Source organism: Elephantulus edwardii, unplaced genomic scaffold, assembly GCF_000299155.1.
Source record: "Elephantulus edwardii isolate Elephantulus edwardi_28Jun2011 unplaced genomic scaffold, EleEdw1.0 scaffold00214, whole genome shotgun sequence".
Lineage (NCBI taxonomy): Eukaryota > Metazoa > Chordata > Mammalia > Macroscelidea > Macroscelididae > Elephantulus > Elephantulus edwardii.
This window is the reverse complement of record NW_006399964.1, coordinates 181,732-192,567: the sequence shown is the minus strand read 5'-3', so window position 1 is coordinate 192,567 and position 10,836 is coordinate 181,732. Positions and strand designations below refer to the sequence as shown.

The 10,836-nt window shown below is 38.5% G+C and overlaps 1 protein-coding gene and 1 pseudogene across 1 annotated transcript in view; both read right to left on the bottom strand.

The window, feature by feature from the left end:
* EFCAB2 (EF-hand calcium binding domain 2) overlaps positions 1-10,836 on the bottom strand; it is a 110,211-nt gene that overhangs the window by 57,474 nt on the left and 41,901 nt on the right. The gene's annotated exons all lie outside the window — the stretch shown is intronic.
* Positions 9,999-10,836, bottom strand: part of LOC102856939 — an 18,156-nt pseudogene continuing 17,318 nt past the window's right edge.

The window sequence follows — 10,836 nt, the reverse complement described above, 5'->3', positions numbered from 1 at the left end:
TTTTTTTAATATTTGAAATGAATAAATCATTCGTTTTACAAAATTCTATCTCCAACATTATTTCTATTACCAAGGGTGTATTTTCCAACTATCAGAATTTTTTCTGTTATTTTAAAAGTAGATCGCAATCCTGCTTCATAGTCTGTCTTAGTTTGGAAGTTCCACTGAAACCTGTCTACCATGCTCGATGCTGCTTGTACTGAAATACTAGTGGCATAGTTTCCAGTATCACAGAAACACACAAACCACCATAGGATAACAAACTGATAGATTGATTAGTGGATCACTGATTGTAAGTAAATGCTTATGTCTTACCGATAAGCACTTAGTAGAAGCTAAAAAAAGAAGGGAACAATATGAAGGACAACTAATCAACTCTACTCAACCTCAAGTTATTAAAATTAATTGACCTAATGTTTTTTTGCCCTATCTTCTCTTTACTTGAGCATTAAACATTGCGCCTTTAATAACCATTTGCAAACTCACATTTTCCAGATTGATTTCACTTTGGTTAAAATAAAGAAGGAAAATCATTTGTCATTTAAAAATAATTTTCATTATCCCTCTTGGAAATTCTCCTCTCAAGTTCATACCATTGTTATGATTAAAATATGTATGCTTATGCTCTAAAATGTTTTCTCTCCATTAATGTTTATTTATACCACTTTTCTTACCAAAGATGTAATTATGACTCATCCATTTAAAATTGCATTTAAATAAAAGCCTCTTCATTCTGAAAATGTTATTGTGTGTGACTCCTTTCAGTTTGATTTTTGTCCCATCTAAGAACCACTCTAGCATAAAATAGTAGTATTTAATCTCCGGGTTTTAGAATGTTTTGAGAACTTTTCAAAGATCTGTGCTTCCTTCATGGCATTTCAAACATATTTTTACTTTGACCCCACAACATATTGTATGATAAATTCTTCTATTGCTCATCATAGAACACAATTTTCTCCTTGTCTTTTGACAGACACTTAACTCATTGAGCACTCAGCTTGTTGAATCAGAATTGTCTTGAGGGCAATTGACAACAATGACAATTGAGAGAAGCCCCTCGGTGATGCACACTGTGAAGGAGTTTGAACTCTAACTAAAAACTGAAGATTTGAATCCACTCAGAGATACAACACAAGAAAGAATTAGCTACTTGCTAGAGAATCAGAGACTGAAAATCCCATAGAGCACAGTTCTAGCCTGACACAAGTAGAGGTAGCAAAAGTCAGAGAAAACTCAATGGTAACTATTAATGCTTGTAAAGATTTGCATTAGAAATCTGTTTCTATCTCTAATTCTAAGTAGCAGTTTAAACTTCACTTATCATTCCTATAATCCTGGGACGACTTTACCCTCTGCCTCATATATTTTATTGGGAGCATATATTAGTTTCTCTTACTACAGTATTAAATCACCACAAATTTAATGGTTTAAACAAGACATATTTACTTAATCTTACAGTCCTGGAGGTCAGAATTTGAAATCTGACCTGATAGAGCTAAAATCAAGGTGTCAGCAGAGCTGTATCCCTTTGGACCCGTTGCCATACTCAGGTTCTAGAGTCTGTTTACGTTCCATGGCTGTGCTGTCTCCCCCTTCCAATTGGAATGGCAGAAAATTTCATGACTTGACTTTTGCTTCCACTAGGGGAAGACTTTGTCTCTCTGCGTCAGCTCCTGGAGGAGTTTCTGGTGTCTTTTCTAGTATCTGTAGTCCTGATATCCCATGGAGATCTAAGTATGATGTTAGTATCAATCTTCCCCTATGTCTAGGAAGTTCTCATTTCAATGATCCACATGGAGCCCCTCTCTTAGTTTTCCCTTCTTGGCTGCAGTGTACTTCTTCTTTCTCTCCTTATTTCTCTCTTCTTCTATCTCTTGTACTTTGAAATGTGAAGCAGGCCACATCTCAGGAGAATTCCCTTTCATCAGATCAAGAAGGAGACCTGAGTAAGAGTGTTATATCCCACTCTAATCCCTTTGCAACTGGGTGGTTGATCACATCAGATAATATCATGGAAATTGATTACATCACTGCATTTATGACAACCCATTAAGGGTTGCCAATAGGCTGCCCTAATTAACACATATTTGGGGGGAGTTCATAATTCAATTTATGACATCATAATACGTAATATATAAACGAGTTCCAGAGGTTAGAACCTTCACATCTTTTGAGGACATTGAAAATGCCTACAAAACCTCAAAATTCTTCCTATAGACTACTCAATCCTTTTCTCATTTTTACTGGGGGAAAATATCGCTTTATAAATATTCTTCACACTAGTAAGAAAATACATGCTCATTTCCTCAAGCCCCAAGCTTATTTGTATAATCAATTATCTCTCTAAAAATGCTGAAGTGCAAGGGTTTTATTAACATGCTTCAACACTAATTAACAAGGACACTTGTTCTTATTTCATTTGACTTTCATAGGTCCATCAACAACCACCCTGAGGAAATGATTCTTTCCCCTGCAGCATCTTCATTTTATTACGTATGTATGGCTTCATGCTAGCCAAAAGGTCAGACATTATAATTATTTATGCTAATTCCAATTTGCTTTTGTGCTGTAGACAGTACAAATAAAGATGCAACAATTGATTGTACATCACTGGTAGTAGGAGGAACATACAGTTTCATCAATGAAAAAACTGAGTCATATAACAGCTCAATAACTGTGCAGCCTCATGAGAGCAACAATCAAAACCAAGTCATAATGATATGAATATTTATTGGATACCTCATCGTTTTATCCATTTTAATAGTCTGTAAAAAAGAAATCATTTTAAAGGGGCATATTTCTGGTTTTTATTGAATACCATTTTAACATAATATCTTCACATTTTGGATTTTAAGTAATCTTGTATTGGTTTTATTACTTTTATGCTTTATTATTCTGTAGTCATCATATTTCATTCTAAAAATGGATGGTTTATATTTAAATATCTCTATTAGTAAACACATTTTTATGTCTGACTCACATCTTTGCTGTCTTAATTAGGAATTGTTTTGCTAAATTAGGCCAAGGAATACTTGGAAATAGTATACATGTTTAAAAAGGATGTTGTAACAGATACTTAAAAATAGACATATATAAAATTATTTTTTAATAAAAGCTTGCAAGATTCCTGACCATTTAGCAGTCTCCTCTTGTGAACTGGTACCAATCAGTACAATCTGGTGATAGTCCACCCAGTATGCTGCCTGTCACAATCATTTCATTCTGTTAGAACGGCCTCTCACGGGCTGTCTCTGCCCAGGGTCGTTTCCTGAACCGCACTGTATGGAGGCTGGATCAGCTCCTACACTATCCAAACGGAAAACAAATTCTTATCTTTCAAAACAATCTTCTTCACTTTGGAAAATGTTTCTTCCTTTCTGAAATCAACACCAATGTATTGTTTTTAATCAACATTTCCATTTTCATATGGTTTTCAGACAAAAAAGAAACCCAATTGTTTCATATAAAATCCTTATGATATGCAGAGATATTTTATTTCCTTTTTAAGAAAAACAAGCTAATTCTGGCTGTATTTTTTAAGAACTGGCTTCTAGAGGGAAACACACTAACAAACAATAACCAATTAAATAAAAACACAATGCTCCAACAATCAATCACAAATCATGGACATACACACACATCTTGATAAAATGGCTTAAAACAGCATCCAAAATATAGAACTAGCACAACATTACACAGAAACAAACCCCAGTACATAAAAGTATCTAAAGTAAAACAAAACTGCAGGACTGAAAACACAGAACCACAGACGTCAATCTGTAAACAAGGACAACTACAGAGCCAACGGGAGACAGAACAGAGCTCCACACCAACACCATGGTGTGCACAGTTAAGATAATGTCAAGATGAATGGATTGTTGTAAACTGAAGAAGTCATTAACTACAAGTAACTTAAAAGAAAATGAAAATTTAAAGAGAGACATTATAAAGATTTAGTAAGTACTAAAATAAAAGCATCAAAGGAAACAAGAAAATATCCATAAACAAAATTAACTCATCAGAAAAATATGTACATGGAACAAAGAAATCAACACTGCTCCCAGAACTCACATATACACATGCACTTACTGAGCAAAATGACAGCCATAAATTCCTACCTGCTGATAATTACACTGAATGTAAACAGACAAAATGCATCCGTCAAGAGACAGTAAATAGCAGATGAGCTAAGAGCATATGACTCAATAATATGCCAACTACAAGAGATACACCTTAGACAAAAAGATAACAACAGATTTAAAAAAAAATAAAAAGATGAGGGAGAAAAATCAAGCAAATGGCAATCTTAAAAAGAGCAGGAACGAAAATAATATTTTCTGAAAAAAGACACTTTAAGACAAAAATCAACCCTGTTCATGGATGTTGTTGTTACACGCCGTAGAGTCACTTGCAACTCATAGAAACCCTACATACAATAGCTCTGAACCCTGCTCTATCTTGAGCCAGCTTCATTGTCTTGGACACACCTACTCCCATTACCCCAGTCACTGAGTCAATCCATCTCATCCAGGGTCTTCCTCTCTTGTGCTGTCCCTCTACCCTTCCAAGCATGATGTTCTCCTCCTGGCAACATGCCCAAAGTATGTGAGATATAACTTCAAAATCCTTGCCAACAAGGAGCAGCCTGCTTTCTCAATACAGCAAAACTGACAATCCTACCAAACGCAATCTACATGTTCAACGCAATACCAATACAGATACCAAATTCATTATTCAAGGAGATCGAAAGGGAAATTGCCAAGTTTATTTGGAGAGGAAGGAGATCCCAAATAAGCAAAGAACTTCTTTAAAACAAAAATTAAGTGGGAGGCATAGCACTCCCTGACTTCAAAGCCTATGACACAGCAGCAGTAAACAAAACAGCATGGTGCTGGTACAATGACAGGCACATAGACCAATCAAACAGAATTTAGAACCCAGAAATGGACCTATCTATGGTCAAGGAAACAAAACCTAGTAAATGAGGAAATGACAACCTCTTCAACAAATTATACAGGCAAAACTGGACTTCCACCTGAAGAAAGCTAAAACAGGATCCACATCTCACACCATACACAAAGATCACCTCAAGTCTAAAGCCATAAAATTCATAAGAGACAAACTGGGATCAAGCTTAAAAGGCCTAGTCTATGGTATAAAGATGCTAAAAAATACAGCCAGAAATACACAATCTGGAGAGGATAAAATTGATGAATGGGACATTCTAAAGATTAAATCTCTGTGCTCAACAAAAACTTTCTCCAACATGGTAAAAAGAAAACCTACTGACTGGGAATAAACATTCCTTAGAAAGGGACATGATTCTGGGAAGGGTGGAGGGTTGGTGAAGGAGAGGAAGACTTTCAACCAGGTAGACTGACATAGTGACTGCTACAATGGGCTCTTGTGTGTCAGGAAGTGTGAGGATGGTACAGGATAGAACAAGGTTCAGATCTGCTCACAGAGTCACTGTGAGTCGTACTTGACTTGACAGAACTTAACAACAACAACAACAATACCATCTCAGACAAGGGTCTCATTACAAAAGTTTACAGATTGCTCCTGGGTCTTCAGAAGAAAAAGATATAACCCAATTATAAAATGGGCAAAAGACATGGAAAGACTTTTCACAGAGGAAGATATTTGAACACCCAACACATGAAGAAATGTTTCAAATCACTGGCAATAAGAGAGATGCAAATCAAAATCATAATGAGATAACATCTTACCACAACAGTAGTAGCAAAGTTTAGCAGTGCATCAAGCAATAAATGTTGGAGAGAATGTGGAGAGGTGGGAACTCTCATACACTGTTGGTAGGATTATAAAAAGGTACAACAACTCTGCAAGGCAGTTTGGCATGTCCTCAAAAAAGCTGAACATGGAAACTCTTTATGACCCAGCTATTCCACTGCTAGGAATACATCCCAAGGAAATTAGAACTGAGACACAAACAGAGATTTGTATGCCAAGGTTCATAGCATTGTTACTTACCATTACAAGAACATGGAAACAGTCCAAACATCCATCCACAACTGAATGGATTGAGAAATTGTGGTACATTCACATAATCAAATACTATGCAGCACTCAGGAGCAATGATTTGGAAAAATACTATGTAATTTGGGAGAGACTAGAGAGCCATTATGCTAAGTGAACTAACTCAGTCTCCTAAGAACAAATACTACATAAGGCCATTATTGTAAAAACAGAAGGATAATTACTAAACTATTAATGGGGATCCAAGCGAGGAAGGGGTGAAAACAGGGATGATGATGATGATGGCTAGAGGTATCACAGTGTTGCACAATTTGGTGGGTGGAAGAAGGAGGTAAAGGAAATGGGAACGATCCAAGGGGTACTTGAAAAGACAGGGTAATGGTAGGCATAGTTCAATGGTGATTAGAGATGATTGTATGAAACACAATCTGAATAAAGAATAGTGTGGGGGAAATGTACACAAACTTTGTAAGCAATGGAAAATAAGAATTTAAAAAGAAACAAAGAAGAACTCCATAATGGTTAAAAGGTAAACTGAACACGCTGTTAGAAGCTGTGGAGTCAACGACAATTCAGAGACCTATAAACAACAGATCTGAATCATGCCCTATCTTGTGTTATCTGAAACATAATCATAACAAATATCTAGGCACCTAGTGAAAGACTGATCCTCAAAATAAATAAGATTTAAGAGAACTGAAAACATAAATAGAAAATCCCACAATAACAGTAAACACAAAACCAAACTTCCTGCTATTGAGTCAATTCCAACTCATAATGACCTCAGAGGGCAGAAGAGAATCCACAGTGATTTCAAGGCTGTAAATCTTTACAGATGTAGTCGTTGTTTGCCATCAAGTCGGAACAAACTCAGAGTTGACCCTCTAATGGGTTTTCAGAGGCAATAAATTTCTCAGGAGATTGCCCATCCTTCTCTCATGGAGCAACTAGTAGATTAGAACTACATGCCTTTGGGATTGCAGGGCAGTTTCATATCACTAGGCCATAAAAGCTCCTTTACTGAAGCAAAATCTCCGACCTTCCTCCCAAGGATCTGTTAACCACTGACCTTTCAGCTAGCAGTGACACTCTAACCACATCCCACTAGGGCTTTACACAGTAATAGGAAGAGATTTTAATACACCGTTTTCAATGAGCAAAAAAATAACTAGAAAGAAAAGAACTGAAGACAGAATAACAATACAATAAACCATTTTGACTTAACAGACATATACAAAGCACTCCAGCCAACATCATAATGTGCATTCTCTTGTTACATTCTCTAGGTAGACCATATGTTAGGCCATAGAATAAACCTCAAGAAATTGGAAAACAACGAAATACTAAAAACCATCTCAGATCAGTGCTGTGAAACATTAGAAATCAACAACAGGAAAATCAAGGGGCGGGCAAGTAGGTGGGAACTGAGTAACAATAGCTTTAAAACAATGGGTTAATAGAAGAAATAAAAAAATGTTTTTAACTAACTGGGAATGAAAACATAACACACTGAATCCTATGGGTCACAGAAAAAAGTCGCTTTCAGCAGGCAATTTGCAGTAATAAATGTACACATCAGAAGAGAAGATTGAGCCAAAATCAACACCTTCTCACGACATGCAAAATAAATCTATAGTCAGTGGGAGACAAAGAAATAAAATTTTTGTGGTTGTTGTTGTTATGTGCCGTTGAGTCGCTTGCGACTCATAGCGACCCTATGTACAACAGCCCTAAACTCTGCTCTGTCCTATGCCAATCACACTATCTCTGATACTCCCATCCCAATTATCCCAGTCACTGAATCAATCCACCTTATAGAGGATGTTCCCGTCCTGTGCTGTCCCTCCACCCTACCAAGCATGATGTCCCTCTCCAAGGACAGGTACCTCCTTACAACATGTCCAAAGTATCTTAGACGGAATCTCAGAATCCTTGCCTCCAAGGAGCAGCCCGGTTTGACCCTTTCCAGGATGAATCTATTTGTTTTCCTAGCAGTCCATGGTACCCTCAATACTCTTCTCCAGCACCACAGCTCAAAGGCATCAATTCTCCTCTCCTCCTTAGTCACTGTCCAACTCTCTGATGCATAACAAGTGATTGCAAAGACCATGGCCTGTATCAGATGCGACTTAGTCTCCAGAGAGACACCATTGCTCTTCAGTACTTTGGAAAGGTCCCTAACAGCAGACTTTCCCATCGCAATACGTCTTTTAATTTCCTGACTATAAAGGAAACACAATGCAAAAACAAAAGAATCAACAACTACTGGTAAATCTAACAAAGGAAGAGAAATAAAGGGGCAGATACAAAACAAGATGTGAAACCACAACAAAATCAACTAGAATAGAATAGAATAGAATAGAATAGAATAGAATAGAATAGAATAGAATAGAATAGAATAGAATAGAATAGAATAGAATGAGGAATTCCTCATTCTAACAGATAAAATTAATTTTATTTGAAATGTGGAAGAAATGAACAAATTTCTGGGACTACTATATCTATATAAATTAATACAGACTGAGGAAGAAAATTTGAAGTAGACTCATTAATAAAAGGAACTGTTTTTGTTGTTGTTGTTGTTGTTATGTGCCATTGAGTAACCTGCTACCCAATGAGTAACTCATAGCTATCCTATGTACAACAGCTCTGAACCCTGCCCTATCCTGAGCCAGTCTCACAGACTCCAACACACTTAATCCCATTATCCCAGTTACCATGTCAGTCTATCTCATCTCATTTCATCCATCTCTCTTCCTCTCCTGCACTGTCCCTCCACACTTGCCAATTTGATGTCCTTCTCCAAGGACAGGTCCCTCTGGCCACATGCCCAAAGTATGTGAGACAGAGCTTCAAAATCCTAGCCTCCAAAGAGAAACTAGGTTATATCCTCTCCAAAACAGACTTATTCATTATCTTGGCTGCCCATCAAATGCTCAGTACTCTTCTCCAGCACCACAACTCAAAGGCATCAATTCTTCTGTCACCCTTAGTCATTGTCCAGCTCTCTGATACATGGCAAGTGATTGCAAAGACCATGGCCTGGATCTGATTCACTTTAGTCTCTACACTTATTCATTGCTCCTCAGCACTCTGGAGAGGTCCCTGACAGCAGACCTCCCCAGTGCAATTTGTCTTTTGATTTCCTTACTACTGGTGCCAAGAGTGATTGTGGAGCTACAATCTCAATCTCTTCTCCATCCATCATGGTGCTGCCAACTGGCCCAGTGGTGAGAATCTTTGTCTTCTTGATATTGAGTTTCAATCCATAGTGAAGACTACAGTTCTTGGCTTCTGCAGCAAGCACTTCAAGTCCTCCTCAGTTTCAGCAAGCAGGGTTGTATCATCTGCATAGAACAGGTTGTTGATGACTCTTCCTCCAGTCCTGATGCCACATTTCTCCTCATAAAGCCCAGCCTCTTGAATTATCTGTTCTGCTTATGGACTGAAAAGATATGGAGACAGGACGCATCTCTGACACACTCCTTTCCTAATTTTGAACCATGCAGTGTTTCCTTGCTTTGTTCTGGTAACTGTCTCTAAAGATTTCACACGAGCACAATCACGTGTTCTGGGATCCTCACTCTTCTCAAGGTTAGCCACAATTTGTTGTGATCCACACAGTCAAATGCCTTTGCACAGTCAATGAAGCACAGATAGCCATTCCTCTGGTACACTTTGCTTTCAGCCAAGACCCATCTGACACTGGCGACAATATCTCTAGTGCCACGGTCTCTTGTAAATTCAGCTTTTATTTCTGGTAGTTCTTTGTTAATGTACTTTTTCAGTCATTTTTGGATGATCTTCCGCAGGATTTTGCTTGTATGTGATATTAGTGATAATTTTTTTTTAAATTAAAGGTACAATTTTATTGTATTTTCTTTTCAGCTCTACTTGAGGCAACAAGTATCATTTAATATCACACTGGAGGGGAAACATGGCGGGAAGATCCTCCTGTGAAAGTCAAACATTCTCTCCAAGGTTCAGTGAGGGCATTTTCAGGCTGACAGAAGAACGAGGATTTCCAGGAAATAAAACCGCGAGGCCAGCGTCTCCCTCTGAAGCCATTTCCCCGCTTGGTTTCCATTTCCCAGGCTCATGGGACGAGGCTCGTGGCTTTTTCTCAGGGCCAGGTAGCCGGTGACGACGTCGGACGGCAGCCTCCGGATGTAGGAAAACTCTTCAATGGTGCTGAACCTCAGCTTGCTCTGGGGATCTGTGTAGTTGGCAAGAAGACCTGAAACATCAGAATACTTCTTAGCTGGTTTAAAGGATGGAGGAGCATCAATACTGAAGTAGTTGGGATCGTTCAATTGCCACGGCAATGCCCTTTCAGAAGCGAGAATTTGTTTCAGGTTCTTCCAAGTTCTGTTCTTCTTGCCAGCTACTGCGCCACCGTGGCCAGAATGCACAAAGTTAGGATCCTTAAATAGCAAGGGCTTGGCAGTTCTTTCCACAGGTCCTGTGCTAAAATCAGACGGCACCATTTTATTCTCATTCACGGCTTCTATGCTGATCCCCTGTGCGTAGTTGGAAGCCACCTTTTTCTTCTTTACTGGCGCTGTAGGCCCCGGCGCTGCTGCCGTTGTTGGCAGGGCTGGCTGGCCGCTTCTTGGTGTTTCGGGCTATCACCAGAGTGGAACTGGTGGCCACTATTGGAATTTGAGCCGCCGGCCATCTCTCCCCCAGGCTGCTCCCCCAACCCCCCCTTCTTCCCGACGCTGGCCTTTAGTGATAATTTTTTATAAGTTCCACATTCTGTTGGGTAACCTTTCTTGGAATGGGAATTAATATGGATTTCTTCCAGTCAATTGGCCAGGTCATTGTCCTCCATAT